Consider the following 15823-nt stretch of genomic DNA (forward strand, 5'->3'; position numbering starts at 1 on the left):
AGCACTTTAGCACTAGGGGCCTTTGACATTTCCCTGATGGTGTGGTGTCAGATGGCCAGCCAGTTAGGAGACCCAGGTGGGTGACCTCAGAGCTTGAGACTAGAGCATAGAAACCACCAAGGGGTGGACTTCCCCAGTACTTCACCTCCCCACCCGAGATGTAGAGGTGGCAGCACAGCTTGAGGGGCGCTTCTTCCAGGGGCACATGAATCTGCTTTAGAGCTCAAAAACTGAGTTTTTAACAAGTCCTCATCCAGTCCTTCTTAAAAGTCCAGGAGGTTGTCCAGAACAGTGTACATGTGACCTGAGCCCACTTCATGAAACAATGACCCTTTATCTTCCTGCTCTCCCAGGGCTGGGGTTGCACTATATCATTTGAGATCAGAGAAAGGAAAGGCCGCATTGCTTTCTTTGGCAAATATTTTCTCCCAGTTTGTGACTTGTCATCTTATTCTCTTAATAGTCTTTCACAGAGCAGAAATTTTTAATTTAAATGAAGTCTAACTTACCAATTCTTTCTTTCATATATTGAGCCTTTAGTGTTGTATCTAAAAAGTCATCGCCAAACCAAAGGTCATGCAGATTTTCTCCTCTGTCATCTCCTAGAAGTTATATAGTTTTGCATTTTACATTTATGTGTATGATTCATCTTAAATTAATTTTTGCAAAGGGTATAAGGTCTGTGTCTACATTCACTTTTTTGCATGTGGATGTCCAGTTGTTCCAGCACCATATGTTGAAAACCTCTCTACTTTCTTGAAGATATACTGCGTTGCCTAGGAATCCTCAGTGGTCAAGGAGTCTCTCTGTCACTTCATGATTTACCTTTGAAGGGTAATATGCAACTCTTCTTTCTGTCACTGGGATCTGCACATGTATAGACAAGTTCCTTATCAAGGTTTCTGTTTTTGCTTGGCCCAATGGAAAAGCATACAGCACTATAAAACCTGCTTCTGGATTCAGGAAAGGAAAAAGGTGTGACCAAAACTAAGTGTGCCTTTTTCATCTCTAACCTTCCATCTGGGATCACTTTACTTCCAGCTGAAGTACATCCTTTACAATTTCATTTAGTGAGGTCTTTTGGTGATAAACTTTCTCAGGCTCTGGTTTTGAACATGTCTTTATCTCACCCCTAAAGTTTTAAGCTGTTATTTCTTTAGTGTCTCTATTCTAATCTCTATATGGAACACAAACATATGTTAGTGTTTCAGCCTGTCTTCCATATCTGTTCATCTCCTTCATATTTTTCATTTGTCTCTCTGGACTTCTTTCTGGATAATTACTCTTTTTTGTAATCATTTTTTATTTTTAAATTACAGTTGACATACAATATTATGTTAGTTTCAGATGTACACACCAGTGATTAGACATTACATAACTTACTAAGTGATCATTCTGATAAATCTCTCACCCATCTGACACCATACATAGTTATTAGAATATTATTGACTATATTCCCTGTTATACTTTACATCTCCATGACTATTCTGTTACTACCACCAATTTGTACTTTTTAATTCCTTCACCTTTTTCACCCAGTCCCCAAACCCCCTTTCCAGGTGGCCAAAATGTTCTCTGTATCTATGAGTCTGTTTCTGTTCTGCTTGCTTATTTTGTTTCTTAGGTTTAATTGTTGATAAGTATTTAACACCCTTTTATTGTTCATATTTTTTATCTTTTTTTTCTTCTTCTTAAAGAAGACCCTTTAACATTTCTTGTAATACTGGTTTGGTGGTGATGAACTCATTTAGCTTTTTCTTGCATGGGAAGCTCTTTATTAGTCCTTTGATTCTAAATGATAACTTTGTTGGGTAGAATAATCTTGTTTGTAGGTCCTTGCTTTTCATCACTTTGAATATTTCTTGCCAATCTCTTCTGGCCTGCAAAGTTTCTGTTGAGAAATCAGCTGACAGTCTTATGAGAACTCCCTTGTAGGTAACTAACTGCCTTTCTCTCGCTGCTTTTAAGATTCTCTCTGTCTTTAACCTTTTGCATTTTAATTATGATGTATCTTGGTGTTGGCTTCTTTGGGTTCATCTTGTTTGGGATTGTGTGTGCTTCCTGGATTTGTACGTCTGTTGCTTTCACCAAGTTAGGGAAGTTTTTCATCATTCTTTTTTAAAGTACATTTTCAATTTCTTGCTCTCTTCACCTTTTGGTACCCCCATGATGCAAATATTGGTACACTTAACATTGTCTCAGAGGCTGCTTACACTATCCTCATATTTTTTATTCTTTTTGCTGTTCGGATTGGGTTTGTTTTGCTTCCTTCTATTTTAAATCGCTGACTTGATTTTTGCTTCTTCTACTCTACCGTTGATTCCCTATAAATTAGTCTTCATTTCAGTTAGTGTAGCCTTCATTTCTGACTGGTTCTTTTTTATGGTTTCCATGTCCTTTTTTATACTGTTGAAATTCTCTCTAAGTTTATCTGCTTTTCCCCTTAGTTCATTGAACATCCGTATAACCAGTGTTTTGAACTCTACATCTAGTAGGTTGCTTGTCTCCATTTTGTTTAGTTCTTTTTCTGGAGTTTTGTTCTTTCATTTGGGACATATTTCTTTGTCCCCTTGTTTTGGCAGCCTCCCTGCATTTGTTTCTATGTATTTAGTAGAGCTGCTACATCTCCCACGCTTGGTAAAGTGGCTTACTATAGTAGGTGTTCTGTAGGCTCCAGTGGCACAGCCTCCCCATTCACCAGAGCTGGGCAATACCCATGTGCCCCTCATATGGGCTGTGTACACCCTCCTGTTGTAGTTGAGCCTTGATTGCTGTTGGCACCTCAGTGGGAGGGGTTTATCCCCAGGCTGATTGGCTGCAAAGACTAGCTGCAACCACTATGGAGAATCAGCTGTTTAGGGGCCAAACCCACAGAGCAGGACTTACTTCATCAGGGCTCTGGTACCTACTGAGTCTGCCCCTTGAGTGTGTTGCATGTGGTGGTGGTTGGGTGGAGCTTTAACGTGGTCTGAAGCTGTCCACCAAGTGTGCTGGCTCTGGGGCCTCCCAGAAGGTGCAGGCCAAGGTGAGCCACTACCTGTGTCCTGCCTGGGGCCACCGAGCCTGAGCTACAAAGCGATCTGCAGATGGCTGCTATTTGTGCTAGGCTTAGAGGTGCTCAGGAGAGGACAAATTGTGAACCAAGGCCAGCTGCTGCTATTGCCGGGCCTGGGGCCATTTAGCAAGCAGTACAGGGAACACTGAGGCCAGAGGCTGCTTGTTTGAGAGACTTTAGGGAAGTCTGAAGCATGAGCCCAGACAGGCCACTGAAAACAGCTTAGGTCGGCTGGAAAGTTGGGTGGGGCCTCAGGGAATCACCAGGGCTGGGCAAACTGTGATAGTTAAGTTAATGGAGACATAGATATGTGGTGCCTGCCTGCTGGTTCTGTGGGGAAGGGGTCATCAAAGGAACAATGGCCTCTGAGCAGCCCCTCTAGCTCTTGCCCTGATGCCAGACAATTCAGTTCCTCTCTGCCTGTCCCTGGTGCCTTTAAATCTGCTGCCCCAGCACTGGAACTTGGAGTGATTCAAAGTAAGTCTGTGCTTGGGCCTTTGAAGAGGAACTGCCTGGGATTCCAGCAGCCCTCCATCTCACTCAGCCGCAATCCCTGCTGGTTTTCACAGCTAGAAGTTATGGGGACTTCTCTTCCTGGCACTGGAACCCAGGACTGGGGAGCTTGGTGTGGGGCTGGGGCCCCTATAGCCAAGATATCCCTCCTGATTTTTATCAACCACACATTTTATCAACCAGCCTGTTTCGCATCTCTGCCTCTCCTACCAGTCTCGATGTGGCTTCTTATATCCTTGTTGTGGGACTTCCATTCAGCTAGATTTCAGGTGATTCTGAATAATGGTTGATCTGTAGTTTAGTCGTATTTTTTTTATGTGGTTGTGTGAGGATGTGAGTACCACATTTACCTATGCTGCCAACTTGACTGGAAGCCTGGGTAATTACTTCTGATCCATCTTTTAGAACTATCTCCCAGTTTAATTCTCTCTTCAGCTGTATCTTATTTACTATTTAATTCAGTTACTACTGAATTTCAATACTTACTTTTCATTCCTAGAAGTTCTCTTTGGTTCTTTTTTGAATCTGCTTGGTTATTCTTTATAATCTATTTTCTCTTCATTTTCAAAGTTTTTTTTTAAATATCCATAGCTATATATTTATCTGAATTTTTTTCAACTTACTAAGGAGTAATTGACAAATATAATTGTCTATATTTAAAGTGTACAATGTGATGATTTGATGTACATATATATTGTGAAATGATTACCAGATTTATCTGAATAATCCTAATATCTGAAGTTTTTGTGAGTATTTTTGCTGGATTTTGAATCATTGTTCATGCTTTTCCTTAGCATTTTTATGGATTTGTTCTTTTTACACTTTGATCCATTTGGGATTTATTCTGAGTGTGTGTGTGTGTGTGTGTGTGTGTGTATGTAGTGTAAGATAGGGATCAACTTAATTTTGTTCCATATGGTTACCCAGCTGTTGCAACATAATTAATTGAATAATTCCTCTTTTTCCTGATAATCTGAGATGCTACCTTTACTCTACATGAAATTTCTAGATATTATTAGGGCTATTTCTGGACTTTCTTTTAGGTTTCATTGGTCTGTCTTGTTATATACTTAATATGTTTCTCATATCTGGTAGATCTTTACTTTTGTGGAAAGTAATTATTTTCTTCAATAAGTACCAATGGAACTTATTTAATAATACCAATGGTAAAATTCATGTGTTCCCAAAGGACATACAGTGAGACACACACCTCCCTCCCTGCTCTTTTGCACACCCAGTCCTCCTCCCAGAGGACAATCACTGTTATTAGTTTCTTATATGTTATATATTTTCCTAAAGATATTCTTTTTTCCCCTTTTCATTTCAAAATTTATCTAGAAAATGAAATCTCAAATAGTAAATTGGGATAATGGGTATATGTGATATGCAGAGACTGACATTTATATTTAAACCAAAATCTTGGTTGGGAGAATCTGAGGATCACTGATCTGCCTGCCCCTAACCTCCCCCAGCAACCCCAGTTTCCTCTGCCAACCTTGAGTCCTGGCTTGAGACTGGGAGGTGAGGCTTGCCTGGGCCATCATGGGGCTGCTTTCACCTAGGATGACACTGCCTGCCATGGTCCTGAGTGTTCTAATACATGAAACCAGACCAGTGCCTTGGAGGATGTTCGTGAACTTCCCTCCATCATCACTGCCTGAATGCTGCAATGTCTGGGTCACTTGTTTAGAGATGCACCTGTAATGACCTATTTGTGAAAAAGTTACTAAGCTCTGAAATGTGCAAAGTGCCAAGCAGATGCTGGGGGTTGAAAGAATCATTGTTGATTTCAACAGATTTGTATTGAGTGTCTGTGGTGGGCCAGACATATCAGAGGCCATGTTAGTGACCCCAGAGCTGGGACTGTGCTTTCTCCACCCCTCCCTCACCACTGTGTCAGCTCCCTGCACAAGGACTGACGTTCCACAGCTGCTCAGCTGCTGAGAATAGTATTTTATTGAAGAATAATATCAGTTAGAGGAGGATGAGTTTCAGGAGGAAGAGTGTTGCTAACATCAGATGCTACCAGGAAATTGTTGAGAGTGAGAGCTGAACTAGATCCTGGGTTTTTTTGTTGTTGTTAATCCTCACTCGAGGATACTTTTGCCATTGATTTTTTAGAGACAGTGGACCGGGGAGAGGGAGCGTGAGGGGGCGGGGGGGAGGGGGAGAGAGAGAGGGGAACATTGATATGAGAGACACATCGATTGGTTGCCTCCCACATGTGCCTAACTGGGACTGAGCCTGCAGCTGAGGTATATCCCCTTGACTGGGAATCAAACCCGGGACTCTTCGGTCCATGGTCCAATGCTCTAACCATTGTGCCAAAATGGCCAGGGCTGGATTTTTTTAAATGTAGTGTAATTAAAATTAACACCACGGCTGAGTAGGCTGGACCTGCCTGAGGAGAGGCAAGTGGAAAGGCAGCGTTGGTGTAAACAGAAAGGTGTTGGAAGTGTTTCAAGGGCCAGTCTCTCACTTCTGCACAAGAGCCACTGCATGTCTCAGCAATACCTTGGAAAGCAGAGGTCAGGAACTGCCCAACCTATTAAAATAACAACATCCCGGGGGCCCTCTGTGATGGCCATCAAGAATGGCTTTAAAAGAACTGCTTGCTTACTGAGAGGAGAAAGGAAATGGGTAAGAATTCTACAAATATCTTCTCTCCCAATATTTTCCTGTTAAAATATCAGCAACTAATAAAACATATTTATAGTCCTCTAGCTTTCTTTCCCTGCCTGAGAGGGCTTCTATGCCTAGTCAACTCAGAATAAAATATGAAAGTAAAAAGCCACTCCTCAGAGCCATAAATAAGTTTCAGCAAGAACACAAACCCGAAGGGTATTGATGACAGCCAGCCTCCCTCCATCTCTGTGTCTCTTTCCACCACCCCCTCTGGTTCTGGTTGCCAAGAAGATGACAAAAACTCTCCTCGGGTTTGCCAGGCTGCTCAGCCAGCCTACAGCTCTGACCCCGGCTCCCACTTTTCCTCCCTCCCTCCCTTCCTTCATTTCCCACCCCACGTTCCTCATTTTGAAGCAAATGCCTGCTATTTAGTGGCCAGAAAGTGTTTCCTGATACAGTAGTACCTCGGTTTTCGAACATCTCTTGACGAACATTTTGGTTTACGAACGCTGTAAACCCAGAAGTAAATGCTTCGGTTTTCCAACACGCCACGGAAGTCGAACACACCACATGGTTTCCTCTGAGGCCTAGCTGTCGGCTGTTGATCCCTCGGTTTTTGAACGTTTCAGAACTCAAACGGTCTTCCGGAACGGATTACATTAGAAAACCAAGGTACCACTATACTTCAGAAGCTGGTGATGGCGCCTGACACTGAGGTGTCCTTTCTTAGGATTGACAACACCCTCATTTGTCTAAAGGGGGACGTTTGTCAGATGCGCTCTATAGAAGACATTTATAAATGTCGTTTTTCTAGAAGGAGGCTCGTTCCCTGCCTGAGCTCACATTTCTTGCTTGGAGGAACCATTTGGAAATCCAGGGCCTCTGGAAAAGGCTAATCGATCTGTTTCCCTGGCCATTGATACCCTGATTAATGCTCCCTGTGGTAACTGGTAACAGGCAGCCTTTGGTTAACATCTGCTGCCTCTGTAAATGTGGATATTGACTGCTGCAAGTCAGTATCTGCTGTTCATTCAGAAAATGAGGGTACTTAACTTGAACAGCATTGTTGTTTTTTGCCTCCCACCTCCACCCGAGGCCCTCGAACGGTGTCTATTCCAAATTCAGATTGTGGCTTACAATTGTGATGGTGCTTTGAGGGTTAGGCAAAGCAGAACAGTTTAATAAAACATCTGCCAATCTATTGAGCACTTATTCTGTGCCAGGCACTGGCCAAGTGCTTCACTTTTGGTAACTCACTGAACCCTCAAACACCTATTTTGCTTAGGAGGAAATTGAGGCTTTGAGAGTTTAAATAATATCTCCAAGGTCACTCAGCACAGTAACCCATCTCTCAAAGAGCATTTTCTGCAGGCTTTCTACTGGAGCTGAAACCTTAGCAGTTAGAAAGAGAGAACCGGGACTCAGGATCACTCAGCCCACTTTCCATCTCCATTGTCTTCAGTGGACATCTCAGGAGGATGGTATATGCCTAGTCTCTCAAGCTGGCTCCCAAGTGTCCTTGATGGAGCTGGAGCCTGGCTGAGGACGCCATAGATTCCTGAGAGGGCAGTCCCTGAAAGTCCCAGAGGATCACGAAAATGCACATGGTATAGATCTGTAAAGGCTGGAGACAATCCTGTGGCCTGGCATGGGCAAAGATTACAGGGGTCCTGTAGGGATGGGCCTGGAAAGACAAATAGTCACTGACAGAAAGGAGGAAAATCAAGGGCTTGCAGGAATAAGATGGGTAATGTCTGTTGGAGTGATGTGTGCTGGCTGTAGGGAAGGGGAGGTCTTGTCAGTATTGGAAGTGCTGGCTATAGCAGCAGCAGGACAGGTGAGGTCCTGGGAGGAAAGCACTCATGGCCAGAGGTGGCCTGAGGGCTGCCATGAGGAGCCACAAAGTCCTCAGAAAGGGGAGGGCAGTGCCTGGTTGGATGTTGAAGGATACTGCTCAGCAGAACCGAAGGTGGACTACAGGGCCAGAAACTTTTGCCCAATGTCCCTTCATTGTCCCTTTAGTGAAGGGGAGGTGAAATCGTGGGTGACAGAACTTAGGTAAATCCTTACAAAAGTGGAGCTCAGCATTGGGAATGCGCTTGGGCAGACAGGGCCTGGGCTGGTACCGATGACCCCAAGAGTGGCAGCCCATCTTGGGGGCCTCTCTGACTATAACACACTGAGATTTCTCTAAAAATAATAAGTCATGAGAAAAACCCAAAAAATCTTCAGACGCTCAGAACTTTTTCTAGAGAAGCAGGATTAAGCAGTCTGGACAGGTGTGAGGGCAGAAGGATGCTTGTGACACGTGGTTGAGAAGGCCAGTGGGGTGGCATAGCTGCCTCTTCTCATTTATGCTGTGTTTTCATTCACTTCTGGAAGAGATAAACTGCACAAGATAAACTCAAGCAGTACACAAGAGGGTTGAGCAAAATGCCCCCTCTGATCTAGTCCTCGATCCACTTCCAGGAGGCAAAGCATTGCAGGTCCCGATGAATGGGTGTGTAAGCATGGATGACAGGCATTGCCCTGCCCCCCACACCATGGCAGCCCACTATGGAACACACTGTCTGCAACTTGTTTCCCTCTTAAACGTCCACCTGGGAAATGGCACCATGTCAGGGCTCTTTAAGTGAGTTCCTCTTTACATTACACTCGTCAAATCATTTCATTTCAGCAACCATCTCTGATTGTTCACCCCTTCCTGGGATAAATTAAGAACAAATGGCTATCATTTTCCATATCAAAACAAACATACGTATTAACCATTTCCTTGTATTTTAATTTAGAGTCCTTGAGAGCAAGTGACTAGTGGGCCAGAGGGCCCTGCCCAGCTGTCAGCCAGGCCCTGGGTTAGAGCAGGTTTCTCTGGGCCTTCCCCAGGTACCCCCTCCCACCTTCCTTCCTGGGGCCTTGACTGTGCTGCCTCAGCAGATGGTTTTGGTCCTGCCCCTGCCATAGCACATGTTACTGGGTCAGACAAAAGCCCTAGACCCCATCCCACGGCAGAGACTGCCTGTGGGGCCACCCTGGGTGCTGCATTCTATCAAGGCAAGTCTGGCAGCACTGAGGTTAATCGGGTTCAAGTGCATTTTTCAAACACATGTAAACTGTTAAGTGTAACAGCAAAGAGTAAACTGTTGGGGGAGGAAACACCAGGTTTTCTATGTTACTTTTCTCCTCTGCTTGGCTCTCACGCACAGCCAGCCAGCCATTTATTTTTATTATTATTTTTTAAATCCTCACCCAAGGATGTGTTCCACTGATTTTAGAGAGAGAAGAAGGCGGGGGCGGGTGGTGAGAGAGAGAGAGAGAAAAACATCGACGACATGCAAGAGAAACAGCAATTGGCTGCCTCCCACACGCCCCCAACCTGGGATCAAACGCACAACCCAGGTATGTTCCCCCCGACTGGGAATCAAATTTGTAACCTTTTTGGTACGGACCAGCCAGCCATTATTTTGATAAAGGCAACTGAGGAAAAGAATCTAGTTTTCTTCCCCTGGAAATCAAGCTGCTATTCTTTTTAAAAGATCGAGTGTGTGGTTGTAGCCTCAGCTATAATAGCGTACTCGGACCCATTGTTCTCAGTCTATATCTTGGTAACTCCATCATCCTCACAAGCCTAGAGATGATCTTGCTTATCCCCCGTTTTAGAGTGGGAAGCTCTTAACTGTGTCTTGACTTGCCTCACAGCTAATTGCAGGAGCTGGGGTGTATACCCAGCAGACCCCAGCTCTAACCACGGTGCACTGGTGGCTCCTGCCCTCCGCGAGAGACAGACTGTGGAGGTGGCTGACATGGAAACTCTCAAGGTTTGAGGAAGGTAGAGGAAGGCTTTCCGGAAGGGGAAGGTGTTCGTGCACTGGGCTGTGTTGGTGGGTTAGATGAGGGTAATGTTTGCCAAGAATCATAATATCTCCTTTTTGTTAATGTGTATAATGCAAATTTTTTTTTTTTACTTTGAAATATGAAAAACAATAAGCTGACTTCAGAAACTCCCCAATGAAGCTGTGTTTCTATCTTATTGGGAGAGTTTGTAGGGAAAGTGAAAGACTATACCAGGTGCTTCCTTCTGAACCCCTGGACCCCTGGCCCTTAGGAGGAGCCTGAAACATGGGCTTAATAGCAATGGACAAGTTTGTGTCAGATTTGGAACATCTGCAGAAAAGCAACAGAATGACTCATTCTTATAAAATACCTTATACTCTGCACAGAAAACACCACTTTCAATTGCTGCTGTAGGTTTTATTTTCTCTGTGGAATCCCTGGTTCCTTTTAAGGCTCCTGGGACAGGCAGACTGGACAGCTTTACTGTGGCCCACAACTGAGGCCCCAGAGCTCCAGGTTGATGGCTTAGCAGGCTTCAGACTCTGCCACTCATCTCCTGAAAAGGTGGATGTGAGCCGGTGGACTCTGGGCTGCAGAGGGAATTGGAGGAAACTGGTGCAGTCAGGACGCAGGAAACTCTTAGCAGCACTCTCCAATTGGGGTTGATTGGGTTAAGGCCTTCAGGGATAGTGTAAAATAGTTCTGAACTCAATGAACTGCTGATGGAAGCCTGGTGACTGGAAAGAAATTACAATAAGCAGATTCCTTGTCATGTTGTTGGCTTCGTAGCAAATATCTGTTTTCTCCTTGGGATTACGTTAACATTTGCTTTTCTTTGATTTCTGGTTGTTACTCTCAATATTTCTTTTGTTCAAGGAGATGCTTCAAACTGCTCTGTAGAAGCCCCCAACTCTGCTTTGCAAGGTTTGTGTTTAGAGTTTGGCGCAGCCTCCACACATCACCTGTTAGCTGTTAGGAGTCTAATTCTGCAAACCATGACTTCATCTCCCTAAAGAAAGATAGACAGAATGCTTCAGTACAGCAGATATGGTTCAGTTCAAGATGTTTGGAGGAAAAATTTTTTAAAAAGACTCTAAGCCTTTGGTCTCTGGGTGAACTTGGAAAGTAGACCTGTCAAAGATATTCACGTTCAGACAGCTGGTCTGTAGTTGGAAAGGCTGCCAGATAATGCCGTTATTCAAGGCTGTGAGAATTTTGTCAAGTGGCCTTAAAATGGTTGTGCTCAATGAGGCTGGGGAACGTTGGGCCCAGGGGTGCCTCTGCAGGGCTTGCTGCTCTGAGGAGAGAGAAGGTCACATCTCTGGTCCAGGCCAGCACAAAGTATGTGCAGTGGGAGCCAGAGATGCTGGATGTCTTGCAAATTAGATCTTCAAACAAAAAGATCTTTAAAAAATAGCACATGAGCTGGCCAGTCTTGTTCATTCAGCATGTCCCCTTCACAGTGTTTATAATTAGGGAAGCTTACCATACTTAGGGTTCTCTCCAGAGCTGAGCCCAAGTGCTTTAGGCCCCCAACCAGCCTAGTGTTGGTCATTGGTAACAAAATGAGACTGTCACTGACCAGGAAGACTTGGCTTGAGGGGTGGAGAACCTGGTAAGGAATCTGTTTCTTTTCCTAACTGCTCTTTCCAGTTTCCTCCTGTGGTTTCTTATGGATTCCATTCGTTGTGGTTACAGCCCCTAGGGCTCTGGCTCCTGAAAAGTCCCTCCGAGGGAGAATGCAAGCATTGAGCTCTGGAAACCGTGGAGAAAAGGATTTGCATCTGTAGATCTGGTGCTTTCCTGGTTCCCTTTCTCAGAATTCCTTTTCTCTTGAACAAGCAGAAGTTAAAAAAAAATTTTTTTTTTAGAGTTGCACAAAACCTTCCAAAGCATGAGCTGCATCAAGGGCAGGAAACCCTCCCCTGTGGGAAGGTGTGGGGCCCATTCAGCTGATGCTGGCTCTGGCCTAGCCTGGGAGGTAGCCAGTGGGGGACCCATCCCAGTGCGCTTGGGGTTCAGTGGCAGGAACCCATGTCTATGCCTGAGCCTGGGCTCCCATGACTTAACCCTTGCTATTATTTCCAAAGGCCAGATCACTTATTAGGAAGGACACTTAACCAGGAAATCTTCTCCAGAGGTGCACACCCTGTCCCAGTTTCCTCAGCAGCAGGTACCCTCTCTCCTTCCGGGAACGTGCCCTGGAGGGCAGATGGGACCTGTTCCGTCTTGTCCAGTTGCTGTCATTTTGCACCTCCCCTCAACCCTGCAGCAGGCAGCCCTCTCTTAGCCAGGAAAGCCCTTTGCATTCAGACTCTGGACGAAAGGGTGAATTTTACTGAATACTTGGCCAGGGGTGAGTACATGCCCTGGATTCCTGCTTTTGTTACCAGTCAGATTTCTGCCCCTCTTCCTTGGCTGTTTTAAAATGCTCAGCCCTCTGTGTGCTGCAGCGCAGGGGTGGGGCCCGAGGGACACTCACTTCTCATAAGAGGTGTGTCTCCCAGGTGCTGTTTTCTGTGTCTCTTGACAAAGGGGTTACTATGGTAACTATTCCTCTGGCAAACAGGCTGGAGGAAATGGAAGATAAGGCGTTTGCTCAACTCTCGCTGGAGTGTGGATCTCTGCCCTGCTTTGTTATCCCCAGTTGACAGCTTCCCTCGTGCCCCACAGGGCTGAGTTCACAGGTGAGCTGGAGTTTGACAAAAAGGATGGAGTCCTGGATTTTCTGGCTCCTTGGTGAGGAAGACAGCAGAATAACACCCCTGCCCAGCTGTTCCCAAGGAGCTGAAACACTCCTCATGCCAATGCACACACCTCCCCCGCCCCTCCACTCTACCTCATTGTCACTGTCAGGTGGATCCAGTCTGGCATCTGCGAATCCACCACTTAATTAGTAGTAAGTGAGCCCAATCCTTGCAATTTTCCAAGTTTGAGCTACAAAGGGAGAGTTCGGGGGGTTGGGGGAATCGCTGGGGGAAGCTTGTGGAAGTCGGGGAATTCCTGGAGAATTGATCTTCAGGTTTCTCAGCCATGGGTGCTACTTACAGGTCACTCCATTGCTTTATTTCCCTGTGTTATATACTGCATGTCCCCTACCCAAATCGGGCCAGACACACTCAGTTCTGGTGACCCCCTCTTGGCCCCCAGGGCTTTGCATTCATCATCACCATCTTCCCTGCACCAATAGAGCAGCACTGTCAAAAATAAGACAACCGCATCCCTCCTCTCCTCCCCACACCAACGGCTGTTGTGCCTTCTCTTGGGGAGAGCCTTCCACTAACACTCCAGGCAGGAAGAGGAACCAGGCCCCCTCTACTTTTCTGAGAAACCGCAATTTCAAACGATCTTCTTGCCTAAGGGGTGGGCTTAGGGCACCACTGTGAGTGCTTCTCTCTCACTCGCTCTCAGGCCAAGTAAAGCCTTCTTAGCACATTATGGGGAAAAGGTTGTAATCCACCTGCCTCCTGTATATTCTGGCTCTGCAGACACTGATGGCTGGCGTGTGCTTTCCTGTGGCCTCAGAAATTGGGGCAGGCTGGGGAGGGGAGAGGATGGTGGAGGCCAGGAAGCTAGCCAAGTGGGCTACAGCTCCTTGCTGCAGCTGTCCCTCTCTTGACCTCCTGTTGCAGAGGCTCCAGCCCAGCCTCAGCTGTGACTGGCTCTCCTTCCTGTGCCCTTCCTCTCAGGGTCTGTGCTCAGGTCAGACTCCTGCTTTGGCTCCCTCCCAGGCTGTGGTCAGGACAATAGCACGGCAGATGTGCCACCTCCTCCATGAACATGGGAGAACAAAGGGAAAGCTGGGCTGGCCGGGCAGGCATTTCTGCATTCACGGCGCCTGAGGCCTAAGGTCATTTAGGCATCCCAAGCACCCTCCCTTGCTTGGCTAAGATAGGTCCATCTCCACTGGGCACTGGGACATGCTGCCATGTGCACTTGTAGGGAAGCTTCAGTGAAATTGCTCGGTGGGCCATCTCCCCTATGGACAGACTGTATGGGGAACAGCTCTGTTGAGACTAATGGGTGAGCTTGGGAGATTCTCTCTCCCCCTAGTGACTGTCACATGAAATCCAAGGTGAGGGGCTCTGGTCTGGGAACATTAAGCAGGCAGGTGCCTCTGGTGTCCAGTGTCATCAGTGTGGTAATTGTTGGGTAAATGAATCCTGCGTGGATTTAGGGGGAACCTGCTGTGCCAGGTGTGACTGACTTTTACCCCCGCCAATATGGGAGTATACAAGATTTCCAAGCAGCTTTTCAGCTTTACGTACAGAGCAGTATTTGATTGGGTTCAGCTGTTAGTATTTCTCAGTGATGAACAATATCATGTAATATTGTGAATTTTAAATACACAATTTTCATGTAGCTAGAGTTTTCTCTTAGTTATTTCATAATGATTCTGACTTCGCCAGAGACATCTAGTGTTTACAACATAATCTTGAATGCTTGAAATTCCTTAGTACCAGGAAGAGGTCAGACTTGAGTTGAGCCCAGAGCGTGGGCTAGAAGGACGTCATGACAGGTGTAAGACACACTTTGAGGTGGTCTGTGTTTCTCGTTAAGAAGTGATGTGATGAGGTTGACAGTTACCGAGAGATCTGTGCCTCCAGAGAGGAGACAAAGGGCTCGTCCTAATTTCCCTATATTTGGTGCTGTGGTGTCTTGGCTGGTGAGAGCCTGCCCTGAAAGACAGGTGAATAAATCCTAACGTCACCTAGCACCAGCTATGGGTCAGGCTCATGTCCCTCTAGCTTTTTTTATTTTGAAAAATACCAAATTTATAGAATGCTGGAAGAGGTGCACTCTTACGTCCTTGCCTAGATTTAACAACTGTTAACATTTCACCACAATTGCTTTACTCTATAGACTTTTTAGAATTATGGGAAAGTAAATTGCAGACATCAGGACCTTTCACCCCTACGTACTTCAGCATGTATCTCCTAAGAACAAGATGTTCCCTACAGAGCAGCAATACCATTATTACACCCAAGAAAGTTAATAATTCCCTGGTGTCTAATAGCCAGGCTACATTCAGATCTCAGCTAGCTCCAAAATGACTTTTGTAGCTTTTTCTGTAATCAGGATCCCATGGAGGACTGACACATTGTATTTGGTTGGTGTGTCTGGTTAGCCTCTTTTTACTCTAGTACATACACCCCACCTCTTTCGTTTTATACATATAATGGAACCTCAGTTCTTGAACTTAATTAGTTCCGGAATGCTGTTCGAAAACCGAATCATCCCCCCCCCCCATTAGAAATAACTTAAATTGAATTAATCCATTCCAGACCCACAAATGATTCCACGTTTTAACCTTTCTTATATACAGTACATATCTAATGTACTGTTCAATCTATAAAGACTTCTTTTCTTAAATTTATCAAACTACCTCCTACTAGCCTTAAAAGAATCACTTTCCAAACTCCATCCAGGGGTGTCTTTCAGGAAGTCAGCAAGTGGCATCTTCACTTTCTCACATATCACTGCCTCAGAAATACCTGATAACTGCTTTTCCTTTATCCAAATCAACAACAGTTTTTCTACCTCTTCAGTTGCCTGTGATCATTGTTTCTTTCACACCCTTAACAACATTAGCATTCTAGATAGCCTCTTTATGTTTTAAAATTGTGCTAATCTTCGATTTCACCAGCAACAAAAGCATTCTTTCCTTTGTTGCCTGAGAGACACTTTTTGTCATGCTGAGGTTGTCATGCTGAAAGGGTTGTCAGGTCGAAAACCAAAGTTTGATTCCAGAATGGAGACATTTTTTCCATGAACAACTTAGCCAAGAACGGAATTGTT

At 45.1% G+C, this 15823-nt stretch overlaps 1 protein-coding gene across 4 annotated transcripts in view; it reads left to right on the forward strand.

The window, feature by feature from the left end:
• Positions 1 to 15823, forward strand: part of MACROH2A1 (macroH2A.1 histone) — a 76995-nt gene that overhangs the window by 18340 nt on the left and 42832 nt on the right. The gene's annotated exons all lie outside the window — the stretch shown is intronic.

Source organism: Miniopterus natalensis, chromosome 4 (assembly GCF_054644295.1).
Source record: "Miniopterus natalensis isolate mMinNat1 chromosome 4, mMinNat1.hap1, whole genome shotgun sequence".
Classification (NCBI taxonomy): Eukaryota; Metazoa; Chordata; class Mammalia; order Chiroptera; family Miniopteridae; genus Miniopterus; species Miniopterus natalensis.